Genomic DNA, 15,697 nt, shown 5'->3' with positions numbered 1-15,697 from the left:
AAAGGTGAATGAACGAACAAAATGGTGTCCAACTACGCCGTGGAGGATGAGCCAGCCTTAAAAGAAGGAAATCCTGCCACATGTTATATATAACACGACGAACCTTGAAGATGCTAGGCCCAGTGAATTAAGTCAGTCACCAAAAGACAGATACTGTATGATTTTACTTACATGATGTACCTGCCATGAGTAATCAGATTCATAGAGACAGAAAGTAGGATGGTGGTTGCCAGGGGCTGGGGGGAAGGGAAGAAGGAAAGTTGTTTACTGGGTACAGAGTTTCAGTTTTGCAAGATGAAAAGAGGTCTAGAGATGGATGCTGTTAACAGTTGGTTAACGATGTGAGTTAATTTACTACCACTGAAAGATTAGGCTTAACAATGGTTAAGATGGTAAATTTTGTTATGTGTATTTTGCCACAATTAAAAAAAATTTAAAAAACAGAATAACAATAGTGATTTCTTTACTTTTTTTTTTTTTTGGCTGAGTGGATTTAATGGAACAATGTCTCTCTTTTTTTTTAATTTTAATTTTTTTTTTTTTTAATGAAGGTACTGGGGATTGAACCCAGGACCTTGTGCATGCTAAGCATGTGCTCTACCACTGAGCTATTTCCCTCCCGACAACGTCTTTCATGATCTATTCCAGTGCTGAGCACCTAAGGACAAGTCAAATATATTGTAGCTGTTTAAAAAAAATTTTTTTTTTACAAAAACAAAACACCAACAAGAACCAGCAGTGGAATCTGTTTGAATTCACAACAGTTGGCTCTGAGCTAAGGTTGTTAAAGCTGCAAACAGGCCTAAGGCGCTCCCCCAAACCTGGAGTGAAATAGCATTTCGAGGCCAGCGAGGTCCCCAGCAAGGCGAGACACTCAGCCGAAGCAAAGGCGAGGGCTGCCCTCTTAGGTCCCAGCACTGAATCGTGGTCGACTCAGCGGGAGGCGACAAGGAGGGGAGGACGGCACAGTGAGTCCAGACGTTCCCGGGAAGGAAGGCTGGAGGGAAGTCTCGTGGATGGTGTCCCACTGTGGCAGGAGGTCGCTGGGTGTGCCCCCAGCCTCCTGTCCTCTGAACACAGCCCCCCAACGCTCAACTAAGCAGTCATTTCCCCGCATTGCAAATGCTTTTCACAGGCTTTCGCTTACTTGGATGTGTCTTTTCCCTGAAGCTACCACGCTTGGTAAGCTTGTTCTGCCTCACAGAACAATGTGCCACTAGGAAGAACATTTTTTTTTTAATAAGAATATTTTCTAAGCCACTGAAATGGTTCAGTACCTGTTGGGTGAGTGGGCCTGTCTCCCATCAGGAGGTGCCCAAGGCCAGTTGAGGCTACCTGAGGTCAGGCAACAGTAATTTTTCTCAAAGGGCTGGGTCAACTCACTCTTTCGGCTCACTTGTACTACTCCTGCAAAGCTGGCCATGATTCCTCCCCCTGATCTCAAATATTCCAGTTTTTTAATTAGTTCCAGGCCAGGCGATGTGACTGCCCCATCTGTACAACGCACATGTGCCAATTCAAAGTCTGAAGCCGACGGACTAATAGAACCAACTGAAGACCTGTTGAAGGAGGCGAATGCAGCCACACTGCTGCTGGAAAATTCACCTGGAGGGCCTGCCAGAGCCAGGCCCCTTCCAAGCCAGGCTGAGCCACAGGCCTGTTATGAAAGGACCGCTGAATTCCACACTCTGCCCCTGCCTCTCCTGAAACCAAAGGGTGATTAAAGCCTGGGATGCAAACCCCCCATAACCTGGGGGATGTAGCTCATGATCAATGACTTCCTTGGCTGAGCACATGTTCGTTACCAGAAGTCATGGCCAAAAGCCATCAAGGGCCAGCAGAAAGGAGAGAAAAAAAGAAAATAAAATTAATGCAGGTACAGTCTTTTTTCATGACGCAGCCTCATTTGCCCCTGAAATCCAGAGCCAAGACTTCTGCATCACATCCAAGGCTCACATTCACCTTGCTCTTCTGTGTTTGACAGCGTTAAGGATTTTTGTGTCAAATATTGTCCTTTGATAGTGTTTCTTTCTACTTCTTAATATAGAAAGAAAAAATAAATGTAGAACATATAGGTGTTATATAAGTATATAAATACTTACATATAAAATTTGAGTTTGAATTAATGCATTTAAATTGTCAACAAAAATAGTCAATAAATAATCAATAATAAGAAAAGAAAATAATTTTACTTGGGTCAAACTGAGGACTATAGCTGGGACTCTGAGAAACTGCTCTGGAGATGCAGGGTTTCCAGCACTGTTTTATATCTTGTCAGACCAAAGAACATTAAGCAAGTCACGGATACATTTCTTCAAGGTTCCAAAAAAAACCAACAACAACAACAACAAAAAAAACAGATCAGCACATAGACAGCAAGTCAGTATGACCTTGGCACCTGGGAAGGGAGTCTTACCGTCAAAGGAGCACCAGTGTTGGCGTCCCAGGAAGAGAGGCATTTAATGTTTACTTTTAACATGGACATTCTTTACTTCTAGTCAATGTGCTTCTTTTTAATAATTAAGGGAAGTGTACAATGTATGTTTGGTTGGCCACAAACAGGCTGTTTTATTAGCATAAAATTCAAGTTAACTCACGTATAAGCCAGAATGACTTCCCCCTACCTCAACATGTGAGAATTTCTTTTATCAAAATTTGATCTTTTCCTTCATATTGCACTTTGTTTTAAAGTAAACAAATGTTTAAATTACACTCCCAGAAGCAGAATAGTATCAGTGATGTGGTAAAATTTCTCATATCAGCAGGGATTATGTTTGGTAGAGTTCAATTCAGATTTTATTAGACAGGTGATGGATGCTAACTTTTCCCATTTCAAATGCCCTCTAAAAACATGCCTTTGATTAATATGTTTATTCACTTATTTGATGTGTATTTATTGTGTGCCTACTATGCGTCAGGCTAAACCTACTATTTAGCAGTGAACAATAAAAAATACATAGACAAAACTCCCTACTTTGTGGAATTTACATTTTCATAATATTATTTACCTTCTCCTTATTTTCTTTCAAAATAATGAAAATGAAGTCATCTTGGATACTGAAATGATTCTGAAATGACTACTCCTAGCTGATGGTCATATCATCTCATCATGACTTCTCATAGCTTTAAGAACACAAAGATATAAACTCTGTGGGTTACCTTGGACCCTGACAATCTCCTCCGTGTCATTCTCCTATCACCTGGCGACCGGTATTGACACCTCTCCCTAAGCCATCCTATAGTACAGTGACCCATCTCACAACCCACAAAGCCTCTTTGGGGCTCATAATGGTTGGATCACACTTTTCGTGCTGGGAGTATACGCTTTCTTAACCTGGCAACCATACCGATCTTGGTTGAGATAGTCGGAAAAAGCACAGTCATTTTCACTGAGCTGAATAAAACGGGCAGTCACAAGATGGATCACTGCAAATCCTTCTTAGGGGAAAAGTAAAACAAAAACTCTCTGTGTCCTAGTGACACTGGTGTGTGAACATCAAAGTCTCACTCCTCGTTGGCAGCTCTCCTGTCGCTGGCTCTGGAGCATCCTGTGAATTGCTCTTGGATGCTGCCCAGGTCTAGGTTTAAGGGGGAAAATGCCATATTACATCTCTCAGGATTTCTTACGGGGACCGTCTTCTCCACACTCTGCCATGAAGTCTTACTTCCCAGTGTTCAACCTAATCCTTTCTTTTACTACTCCCTGAATCACGTCTCCCAATCCCGGATATCTGGTTTCTAAAGAAAGATGTCATCACGAAGCAGGAAGTGCTTATGGTGGAGGATCAGGTGGGAGGGCTGGAAGTCCTGGCCAGTGTGAACCCGTCCCGGAGCAGTGAGAAGAGCAGGAGGAAATCAGGAACGGGAGGGAGCTTACCTTTTGATTTGGCTTCCCCTCGTCTGGATTACAGGTCTACCTATGACCTGTGGTGTTGACCAAACCTGTCAGTTAAAACTAAACACATTTCACAGTGGCGGCCAGCCAAAAACATAAATTCTGCCAAAAACTAAACACTGTAAAAAGGTCTGCCTAGTTTCAAAACATCTATGCCAACTGCACACCCCACAGCACGTTGTGGGTGTGATTTTGCAGAAGTACTGGAGGCGCAGTCTGCAGGAAGGGGGACAACGCTTAAAGCCGCCGGCGCCCTGATTTGGATAAGGATCTTGGGTTTTTTCTCTTCACCGCCTATGAAATAACCAGAGCTGAGTATGGGGGAAGGACTAATAAAAAAAGGACCATTTAATCTGGTAATATGCCCACTGTATAGCTTCAAGACAGGAAGTTTCCAAAGAAACTGGAACCAGTTGGGGAGACCCAGCAGGGAAGGATTATGGGCGTGTGCAGGCAGTGTGTGTGGGACCTCCTTTAAAATATTTGAGGTTATGAGTAAGGGCAAAGTCTAGGGTTGTAAGAAAGTTGAGCTTAAGGGAACGAGGACTGCTGTTTTGTATTATTGTCTATTTTAAAATTAAATGCAATCTAAGAATATCTCACAGGGCATCAGATTTGTGGCATCTGCATCCCAAGCTAAGAATGGCACGGTGACATTTGGGAACCACATGGACAGACCCAATGACTTGGGAATGCAGGGATCCGTAAATAAAAGGCATACGTTGTCTAAGAATAAACACACGTTCATAGTTTACTGCCTTTGTTTAGCAAATATTGTTGAGAGATTTCTGCGTGCTGAGTGCTGAGAATGAAACAATGAACTGCTCTCCCCAAGCACTTACAATTTCATGGGCAATTTAGACAAGCAAGCAGGCAGTGAGGGCAGACGGAGTAAATGCTATCAGAGGGACAAGCATGAGTCCAGTTGGGGTGGACAGAAGGGACATCTTAATCTTTGAGGGGAGTCAAAGAAATCAAAAGAGTTTCTGGAAGGAACTGGAGGACTATGGGAGCCAATTCAGTGAAAGGGAAGGGAAGGAATGTCTTCAATGCATAGGAAATAGCATCTGGAAAGTGATATCCTGGAGATCCTGTTGAAGAAAAAGACATTTGAGCTGAGACCTGGAGGAGGGGGGAGCCAACCAGCCTTGCAGATTTCAGGAGAAAGGCCTTGAGAATGGCACGCACTGATGCGTTCGAGAAACAGTGAGGAAGACAGCATGGTCATAGTCCACAAGCCCACCACCCTAGTCCATTTTGATTTCCAGTCCCCACTGAGCATTGTTTCCCTCCATTACTTCTTTGAAACATGGCCCAGTGGGTCTTTCCTTGGTCCTTCTATCCTTGCCCTCACTTTGGGACATGAATTTATTACAGTTGGATGCCTCTTCAACTGTAGATCAGAATTTTTGTTTTCTTGCTTAGACTAGTGAACAGTCCTGAACTGCAGATTTCTTGATGACGCGTTAGGTAGCCCAGCTTCAGTCATGCTCCCTCACAAAGGATGCTGGCTTCCTTCTCCCCGTCTGTGCCCCTGCCTTGAATTATCAGCCTCTGTTTGCAATTCTGCTCCAAAGAATTCCTGGTGCTACAGTGGCATGGACTCCTGTTTAAACTCAAATGGCCTGGAGGAGTCTCTCCCAGTTCTCTAACCCCCGCTCCCCCATGGATCCCCCGGATAAGTGCCCTTTGGTAAATATCAATGTAATCCTGCCCCTGGAAATTATCGTTTGGATCTGCCGGGCAATCCATCAGAGCTCATGCCCTGCTTTAACTAGTCTCTGTTTCAACTCTTTCCAAGGGGCTCATGACACGAGGTCCTGGCAGGACTTGTTGGAATTATGTAAGTCAGGACAGCCTAATTCCATGTGTGATTTCTGTAGGGGATGCGGGTCGGAGGGGTTTGTATGAAAGGAAAAGTTTGCAGTTCTTGGTGGTGATGATTAGCAGCTAATGGCCTTGGACTTGCCCTCTCTTATTACCCTATTAAAACTTGCAGGCTTGCATCTGCGGAGGTGCAGAAATGGCAACTGAAGCTGAGAATACTAAGTTTCTCCCTCTATAGAAAGATTTTCTCTAAAACCTGCCAAGTCGATGTGACAGGGTGGTCTAACCAGGGAGGCCATTATTTAGCCTCCCACAACAAGAAATTGCCTTGATTCATTTGAAATTTTTAAAAAAATAATATTTAAAGCTACACATTCATCTTTTAAAAAGTCAAATAATACCATGTGAAAAAAAATGAGGTCTAAATTCCATCTAGACACCAAATTCATTTCCTTGGAGAAACCATATGCAGCTCTATAGTTTTTACCACTGATGTACAACCAACACGTTTGGTATTTTCATTTTTAGAGACCATCTATTGTCTTCCACTAAAGAAGATGACTATTTCAGCATTCTTAAGGCCCCCATCCCCACAGATGCATTTTCTTCCCCTCCTCCATCATATCCTCCTAATATGAATTTTGTGTTTATATTATTATAATTACACATATTAGCTAACATGCACAAACAAAATCCTGTAGCGTGCTAGATTATGTCTCCTTTCTTGTACACAATTTTTGCTTTCCTGGAGTATTTATTTTTTGCCTACTTAGTTTACTATGTTTCTATTAGCGATTCTTCTTCCAAACACTGACAGACACATAAAACACATCCCTAGGACGTCCGACACACCAGGTAATCTATGAAGCCCGTTTTGTAAATGTTAAAGCCTTTGAGCAGGAAGCAGTTAGAAATGACAATCCTTGGATGTAAAGTAATAATAGTAATAGAAACAAAAGTGGGGCTGGCAGAACAGGTCTTGTAAAATTGCTTTTAGTTGTTGCCATTTGCTAGAACACTTCTTTCCCGGAAAAATAACCTGAGATTACATTTAAAAAATGTATTCAAGAATAAATGTCCTTGTTATAGTAAGAGAGCTAAACAGCAGTATTTGGTGATTACTGTTTTGTAGATCATTTAAAAAGACAAACAGATAAAAATCTGCTAATCAGTTGGAATTTAGAAGAGAATGTCTCTCCGCACGCCTTCCAGCTTAAGCAGGGAGTGCCTCACTAGACCAGGGAAAACATTACGAACCCATTAAGTGGATGAACTATGTGAATTACGAACCCATTAAGTGGATGAACTATGTGAAGATTCACATCCAGACGGTTCTTCCCTGTGTCTGCCCCCGTATGTATTCATACACATGTTCATTCTGATGCATATAATCCATTCCATTGTATAAAAGAGACAGAAGTTTTCACAGTTCATTTATAAATGTAAAAATTCTGCTACCAACACCTAACAGAGTCTTGGGAATTAAATGTAAAGACTACATTTACTTGTGCATATAAATGCAAAGATATCAAACAAAAGTCCAGTATACCAATTTAGTAAAATATTAAAGAATAACTTAGGGGTATTTGTGATTTATTCCATGAATTCATATTTTTTAAAGACATCCATCACTAATAATATCCTAAACTAATATGTCAAGTGAGAATAGACATTTGAACAAATTCATACCAATTCCTGTTTTTTAAAAAGCATATTTTAAGAATAGAAATAGAGGAGTATTTTAACATGATAAGACACACAGGATTTGTGATGTTAATAAACATCAAAAAAGGAAGGGTTCTATGAAAAATGATGTTTGGGAATACTTTTTAAAACGTGTTAAATAACAGGTCAGAAACAGTAACAACAACCAGATTTATTTGCAGATCTTCTTAGAATCTTTTATATGCTAATATGTGTGTGAATTTCCAAGAAGCTATTTAATGTACAGTTTAACAATTAATCTTCTTCTTCCTGTCCCCATTAACAAGCTTTGTGACTCATTTCTTTCATGGCAAGGATGTCCATTCTTAACACTAAACAATGAATTAACTTCATTCTGGAAGATCCAGCCAAGGCGACATTCCATGAGCAGATATGAGGTTATGAATATTGGAAAGCATGATAATAATTTATCAATTGTTACAAATGACTTACTAGTCCTCTTGGTAAAACTAAGAGGCCATCCAAAAATTATGCATACTGGAAAAATAATCTTGTTCCGAACAGCAAAAATAACAAAATGTTACTTTGGCACAACTTCAGCAAAAATTAGGTACAACAATAAAGACACAATATAACTTAACCAAGAGACCTGGAGAAATAATGTAGCTATTACTGGATAGGAGTGGTACACAGATGTTTGTGTTCCAAAATTAATTTTAAGTATAATATTATAAAAATTATAATGTTATTTACGTAAGAGTGAAGGTGAAAGGGAAAAGGTTTGGGAATGTGTCTTTAAAGTACATCTGGAAGAATAAATACTAGAGACTTGCCCCCCCCAAATTCTTTAAAGGGCAAAAAGAATAAGTTTGTGTTTATTTGCCTTCACATAAGATATAAAAATATCTTGCAAAGCTGCTCTAGTTAAATAAGAGGTACTAATACAGGGACAAGTAGGCAGAAAAATGAAAATGAAATTGAATTTATAGTATACAGACAGTCTCTTTCAGTGCAGACATGTGTAGATGGTGCTAAAATACATGATAAAACCTGCTATCACAGATAATTGAGAAAAAAGGAAAGATTATTTTATCAACTCTGTTGGGGCAACTGATTCATTCTTCTTGAAAAAGCATCAAGAGATGGTCCTTCCTTACAGCTCATACTGAAATATGCATCTGATAGACTGAATAGTTACATGTAAAAAAGTGAAACCATACAAGAAGTGGAAGAAAATATAAGCGAAGTGTAGTTGACTTTGGAGTGAATGAGTCATTCTAAACATTAACCCCGAGGAAGGGTGCAAACAAAATTAACCCAAAACTACTCTAAAAGAATAAAGTCTATTGCAAAATTTTTTGAAAGAATAAAATGCCATTTGCAGCAAAATGGATGGAACGGGAGATTATCATTCTAAGTAAAGTCAGCCAGAAAGAGAAAGAAAAATACCATATGACATCACTTATATGTGGAATTAAAAAAAAAAAAAAGCCAAATGAACGTATTTACAAAACAGAAACAGATTCACAGGCAGAAAACAAACTTATGGTTACCATTGGGGAAAGGGGATGGGAAGGAATAAATTGGGAGTTCGAGATTTGCAGACACTAACTACTATATATAAAATAGATGAAAAATAAGGTCCTACTGTAGAGCACAGGGAACTATATTCAATACTTTGTAATGGCCTATAATGAAAAAGAATATGAAAAGGAATATATGTAAGTATTTGTATGACTAAAACATTATTCTGTACACTAGAAATTGATACAACATTATAAACTGACTATATTTCAATAAAATTTTTTTTTTAAATAAGTAAAAGCAAAGACAGGGAAACAAAACAAACAAACAAACAAAAACCAAAAAAACACAGCTTTCATTGCTTGTTACATAATTCTCTTACTTTTCTTCCATAGTTCAATATTTTATTGACTGTTGGTGGTGATTTCCTTAAACATATTATTTGGCACTTGATATCAAACAAAATGGATATTATTATTACTTATAAAATGATGAAGTTTGGAGGATAACTAAACAATGGTGATGATGGAGGAACCATCCTTTTCCTGACATAAAATACAATTTTAGCCACAAAATTGGGGACAATTAGCCACATTAACTGGGAAAAAAGAGTTGAGATTCAGAACTTTCCTTGGAAAGACAGGTATTTTCAATTTATCCAATGACCCCAACTTTGGCTATTTTACAGTAATCACAGTATAGACGATATCTAATTCTGTTAGATCATTGACGTGTTCTTTTGGGCTGAACTTCCCTCCTTCTTTCCATCCAACTCATCTCCAAATCTATTTTTCTAGGAGAAGCTCCATCTGAATAAACTGCAGATCAGGCTCTCCTTTCTGGTTTATTTCTGTGTAATGCTGATATTTTTCTCTTTATGGCGATCCTAATCCGAATGTCTCAATTTTTTTTTTTTAGATTTGAAAAACGATCATCTTATTTTCTCGATGTTTTCATATAGCATATAAGACTCTGCTTCCAGGAAGAGTTTTAGGTGATTCACAAGACCAAAAAAAAAAAAAAAAAAAAGGTGATTTAAAAGCTACAAAAGAAACATCATCTTGAAGAGTTTCTGAATTGCACGGAGTAGGTCAGCTTGCCTCACCGTGTCAGGTCTGTTAGTAGGGCTGCCAGAGAGGCAGAGATCCCGCCTGGCAGACATCTGTGCTGAAGCACAAAGACCTCTGTCTCTTTGCTCATAGAAAAGAGGAAATATTTCATCTCCAACAAATCAAAGCTCAGAACATTGCCAAATCCCATGGCTCAGGAAGCTGGTGACCCTTTGGTTATCTGCACCAGTTCCCATTCTCAGGAACAGCTGGGCCTCCAGTCTCCCCAAGGCAGAAGGAAGAACGCTCCATGGTCCCTGGCACTGCACAAAGTGCCCAAAGAGATTCGCAGAGCTCTGCTGAAAGGTACTTGGTTTTAAGTTGCCAGAGGGGAACTGGGCCTCCGGAAAAATATCTGTGAAATTCTGAGACTTCAGAGTCACAGGGATGGTGTTTTATCATTAATTTCCATCTTTCTATATGGGCTAATCCCATTAGAAAAAGAAGACAATACATTTTTATAAATTAGTTACAGTAACCCTCGTCTTAAGAACTTTGTATTCCAACTAATGTCTTTAATAACAAAGTCCTGAATTTTGTATAGGTTGCTGTCTAACATTTATAACATCTATGCATGATAATATCCAGAGCCTGGTTAAAATATGTATGTGTCATATCTAGTAGAATTTATACTTTAAAATTTACAAAATAATTATTGCCAAGTTTGCTAGCAAAACAAACTGTCTTTCTATTCAATGGGTGTTATGTAAATTTTAATGAGTGCTAGGTTCTACCATTTGGGTGGAAATACTAGATAGTTTTATCTGTGTATACAATTTGCATGTGTGTGCGTGCCTGTAGGTATGTATGTGACCTATGACTGTGTTGTGTGTCTGTGTGCATATGTTACATTACATTACATTGTATGGTATATTACATACATATCATATAGTGTTTTCTTTCCTCAAGCAGGACTTACATTTGATATTTGACATGATGACTAAACTAGACCCTTTATAAAGGACCACTCATGCCACACGACCCTAGTCACTGGTACTCCTTCTTTATCTTCTTCGATGTCTTGCAAAAGACTAGTCACTGGACTGGGAACCCAGGGTGTACAACATTATTCTGTAGCATCACAGTTTCAATGCATCTCAGGGTACCCTAGTGACATTTAAACAGCAACACTAAATATCTTCGAGTCTGTGAACGGTGTCCTGGTGTTATCAGTGAGGGGGACAGGATGCGCTAGCGAAGCCTGTCAGAGGCACGCCAAAGGCAGCTCTGCGGGGCTGACTGCTCCTCACCCTGGATCAGGGGGAACTGCGTCAGCCTTCACTGCGGTTAAGCAGGTTGTGCCCTGGGTGACTTTGTATTTCCTGAATGTATAAAGTACAGTACTGGGATACCTGATCTTAGCATAGAAACTCCCTAAGTTCTCCAGCAGAAACTGCAGTGTGCCTTGAATTTGAGTTTTAAAATGGAACTTAATTTGTGATGCCAGGACACACTCTTTGAGGTCAAAGTTGTCAGGACCGGAGAGGCGGGCTCCGTCCAATCGACTTGCCAGCGGATGGCAGATTCCATTCTCACGGGCCAAAGTCAGCAGCATTGGGAATCATAAACAGGCGGCCTGGCACAGTCCCCTCCAGCTTAGGCAACTGGAATCTGGCAGGAAGAGTCTGACAAGTGATTCAAATAGGTCCCAAAACACATCTGTGGAAGTGAGGAAGGACTTAGCAGAGCCAGTCAAAATCAGCAAGGGGGGTTAGATAGGAAAGGGCGAAAATTGCCCTCTTGGCGCTTAAGTTAACCAGCCACATGTGTTAAAAGTCCAAGGTGGGCCAAGCTCTGTGCCAAGTAGTGTGCAGGAAGGGAGAGGTGGATATGAGTCTCTGAGCCTTTAGAAAGTGTGGATCTAACTGGTTTGCGGGATGTGGGGATGCGTGGGACCACACATGTCGCCTGAGACTTCTCTGTGACTCTGATCCTGCTGGCACTATTTCCTCATCAATATCATGAGCTTTATAAGTTTAATTTTCAGTCAAACCACATCCAATGATAATTTCCAAACTCTAGGCCCTTATCATGTTTAATAATTGCTGGAGGGAGCAAAGGGAATGCTCAATATTGAAAGGACAAGAGAAAAGATGGTTAAAATCCAAACTGTTTCAATGAAAGGAGGAAAGAATTAAGAAATAAACCCCAGGACAACAATAATAACAAAAACAATGAACTGAAATGACCTTCGATGAGGAGAAAAGAGACAGAGAAAGTCTCTGTCATCAGAAGACTAACGTTTTATTATGCTGTACACCAGAAACTGACATAACATTGTAAACTGACTATATTTCAATTAAAAATAAAGAAAAGCTAGAAAAAAAAAAGCTAACATTTCCGAGGAATATGGTAGAGATGGGGAGGTAGACTTCAGTGATGAGAAGAAGATATAAGAGCCAAGGGCTGAATTTTAAGGAATTTTGTGAGCTGACTGTTAAACACAGCCATTATGAAACAAGGAAATATATAAACTTATCATCAAATACATTTTGAAAAAAAGGTAATCAATATTTAAAACTCATCATTTCCTAATTATTTTGCTGCATTTATTATATCTATGCTCTTGAGGTTATTTGTGTCCGTCTTTTCTGTTTGAAGGAAATACTATGTAATGGTGAACTTCTTTGCTTCTCCTTCCAATTCTACTGTTGAAGACATCAAATTTGTAGTTTAAAGTCACCTTCGGTGGGAGTACTTACACCATGGAAATCAACGAGAGCAAAAAAACATGATGTACATAAAAGTATATATACTGGGGGGCCTGGCAGTCATGTCTTTGCACGAGCTTGACTTAAAATTTTGTTGTTTTCTAGACTTAAGAAAATGATTGTGGGCAAAGTATTCATAATGCAGATTAAACTTAAAATCTGTCAAGTCTTTCTTTATCTGTTACCTTGTGAATTGCACAAATAATTAAAGAAATATTTTTTTTCCAGCATTTGAAGATTATTATCTGATTCAGGAAAAGAGTGAATGAGTGGAATTTCAGCATCCATCTTGGTTATTTCACGTTCTTACTAAAGTAGAAGAAAACATCTACCCACATTCGTGTTGTGACTACGTTCAATCATCCTTATTGTAGTTATAGGTTGGTGATGGATACAAGGGTCCGGAAAAAAAATAAACAAAAGTATTCTGTGAGAATCAATTGGCAATATGAAATTTACAACAAAGATATATTTTATATTTTAGCTATTCTAAACAAGTTATTTGCTATATATATCATTTGTATAGGTAAAATTCACAATAAACTTATGTACGTACATACATGTCTATATTTTGTTCATGTCTGTGATTTTTAGAGAGATGGTTATTAAACAATTACCAGCACATCATTGGATAAAATCTAACAAGTAGGGTGCAGTTGGTTAGTGCTAAGAACTTAGTGGTAAGACTGTAGGAATAGAACCTAAAACCATAATTAGCTTTGCTTCCAAACTGGGCAGCAGGTAGTCTCCTCAATAAGTCAGATGGACCCTCTACACACATGATGGCAATAATGTATTAAAAACTGGTGGATGCTTCAGCCAGTGAGAAGTTAGAGGAAATGCCTGTTTTCGTTTTATTCATTTATTTTTTTCTCAGTGTATCTTTATGCGAGGTCTGAATTGTGACTTGACTGACAGACTAATAAAAACATATATGCTGTATTTGTGGCTTGTAAACTTGTAAACGTTGTATGTGATAGCTGTAACAAAAAGGGATGTCCCTCCGTACCCCATGTGTTCACTCACTCTTCCCTTTCGGGAATGAATTGAACACACAAAGTGCTGCTGCTTGTATGTCAGTGATGCAGGGAATATCTCTGAGGTCCTGACCAGCACATACTCATCAGGTATGGTCCAGATTCTGAAGATGAAGGCATTATGTGCCAGGTTGGTCCTGGCAAGTCTTACTGGGGGCTTAGCTGCCATCAGTCTAGATGCCTCTCCAAGATGATCCCACACTCCAGAAACCCCAGGTTCTAGCACACAGGACCTCCCTTTCTCAGGGCTGTCATTCACCCAGAGCTTCAACCCCACCCTCATGCCAAGCTCTGTCTTATTTTGAGCTCAGGAGGATCGGGCAGCCCAGCCATCCACTCTCAACAACCTGTGTTTCATAGTGAACAAAGGAAATTTGGGAGGAGTTAAAGATGAGGAAATTCTTATCTTTCTTTAAGACACTGATTCAGTCAAAGATATGGGTCAAATGGTATCCATAGTTAGACTCACACACACGTGCTAATCTACAGAAACAGTGATGCAAGATCTTCTTGTTCAAACTAACTTTAAGTGAGGCGACTCAGATCCAGTGCCATAGTTCATGGTACAGGTATAATACACAGCATATCCAGACAGGAATGAGTGCTGTTGGATTCCTGGTCTATGACAGCATTCTGAACTACATGTGTCCATTCTGGACCCTTGTTCTTGATAAGTATCTACACCAAGGTTTGAAGGGGTCTGAAGGAAAACACACAAAGGCAAACAGAAGACTATTCAGGAACAGCTTTTGAATAAAAATCCTATCTATCTATCTATCTATCTATCCATCCTTCTATGTATATATCTATCCATCTATCCATCCTTCTATGTATCTATCTATCCATCTATCTCTCTATCTACCTACCTACCTACGGTTTTGTCCACAGAGCTTAAGCGACTAAATCATACACATTAGAGGATCAAGCAGGCATGTATTTGCATGAGTTGATTTGCCTGGGAATTAACTATATCCACAAGAAGGTTGTACATGGACAGCTGGAACTGCATCCAGAATGGAGCAGAGGGTAGGAAGGAGCAGAGGGAAAACGACAGTATGGCATGATTATGTTTTCATGATTCCTTTTGTTGGAATATGCAGTGCCTGGGCTGTGCATCCATCATTCAACAATAAATATTGAGTGTGTACCATATGCCAGGCACCATTCTAGGCACTTTGGAGATGCCCAAGAACTGCTCTGCAGGAGCTTACACTTTAGTGATGTGACACTGATGTATATCAGAGGAGGAAGATGGCAGCAGGGGCAGAGGACCTACATTATAGTTAGGAAAGTAAGAGTTTCCACAGAAATCTGTATGTCCTCTGGTTTTTGGAATTTTAATCTAATTATGGATTTTTTAAATGGTGGCCTATATTTCTGTGGCATTTTAATGGAGGATTCAGGCCTCTCTTCCCCCTCTCCCATCCCACTTCTTCAGAGAAAAAGGACTGAAATGGATGGTCAGTGGCCAGGACATTAATTGGTCCACCTTGGGTTCAGATTCTTTGGCATTCTATCTCTTTCCTCCTTCTCTGAGGCTACTCTAAACTAGACCTTGGGGTATCTCACTTGAAGCTTGGGTGCTTATCCACACTGAAAAGGTTACATTAGCTCTGATCTGTTTTGTCTTGACGTATGAATTTCCTTGCACTCAGCTAGCTGGTCTATAAGACCATTAACCTACCAAGCGTATAGTCAAATGCATCTTTAAAGGAATGGGTGTGAACTTGGGGGGGAGAAACCTAAGGAATTCCTCAGCTTGTATTTTGCTGTTTTAAGCCACTTAGACATGTCACTCGCTAGGGAAAGGTGAGTCTATTGGTTCCCTGGCGTGGACATCAGCCGGCACCCCAACTTCCGTTCTTCCGTTCCTCCTTGCGTAGCAGACAGATGGTCTGGGTGGGCTGAGTAGGCTTCATAAATTGTCTA

This window comes from Camelus ferus, chromosome 27 (genome assembly GCF_009834535.1).
Source record: "Camelus ferus isolate YT-003-E chromosome 27, BCGSAC_Cfer_1.0, whole genome shotgun sequence".
NCBI classification, from domain to species: domain Eukaryota; kingdom Metazoa; phylum Chordata; class Mammalia; order Artiodactyla; family Camelidae; genus Camelus; species Camelus ferus.
Note: the sequence above shows the minus strand (reverse complement) of the source record.